Source organism: Leptonychotes weddellii, unplaced genomic scaffold (genome assembly GCF_054177405.1).
Source record: "Leptonychotes weddellii isolate Sample4059 unplaced genomic scaffold, ASM5417740v2 HiC_scaffold_49068, whole genome shotgun sequence".
Lineage (NCBI taxonomy): Eukaryota > Metazoa > Chordata > Mammalia > Carnivora > Phocidae > Leptonychotes > Leptonychotes weddellii.
In genome coordinates this window covers 1-734 of record NW_028016354.1, presented here as the reverse complement: position 1 = coordinate 734, position 734 = coordinate 1, and the positions used below count along the sequence as shown (strand labels likewise).

At 56.8% G+C, this 734-nt stretch overlaps 1 pseudogene; it reads right to left on the bottom strand.

Annotated features, from left to right (window-relative positions):
* Positions 1-85: 85 nt before the first annotated feature.
* LOC102740821 (glyceraldehyde-3-phosphate dehydrogenase pseudogene) lies at positions 86-592 on the bottom strand (annotated as a pseudogene).
* Between the last annotated feature and the right edge of the window lie 142 nt (positions 593-734).

Below are 734 nucleotides of genomic sequence, written 5' to 3'. Positions count from 1 at the left end.
TACTTTATTGATGGTACATGACAAGGTAGGGGTCCCCAAGCCCCTCCCCTTCTTCAGGGGATCTGGTATGGAAACGGTGGAGGTCGGGAGATTCTCAGTGTTTTGGGGGATAAGTTGGGGCAGGGACTCCCCAGCAGCTGAGGGCCTCTCTCTTCCTCTTGCTCTCGCTGGGGCTGGTGGTCCAGGGGGCTCTTACTCCTTGGAGGCCATGTGGACCATAACGTCCACCACCCGGTTGCTGTAGCCAAATTCATTGTCATACCAGGAAATGAGCTTGACAAAGTGGTCATTGAGAGCAATGTCAGCCCCGGGATTGAAGGTGGAGGAGTGGGTGTCACTGTTAAATTCGCAGGAGACAACCTGGTCCTCAGTGTACCCCAGGATGCCCTTGAGGGGGCCCTCTGATGCCTGCTTTACCACCTTTTTGATGTTGTCGTATTTGGCAGCTTTCTCCGGGCAGTAAGTCAGATCCACGACGGACACACTGGGGGTGGGGACACGGAAGGCCATGCCAGTGAGCTTCCCATTCAGCTCAAGGATGACCTTGCCCACAGCCTTGGCAGCGCCAGTGGAAGCAGGGAGTAAGAGCCCCCTGGACCACCAGCCCCAGCGAGAGCAAGAGGAAGAGAGAGGCCCTCAGCTGCTGGGGAGTCCCTGCCCCAACTTATCCCCCAAAACACTGAGAATCTCCCGACCTCCACCGTTTCCATACCAGATCCCCTGAAGAAGGGGAG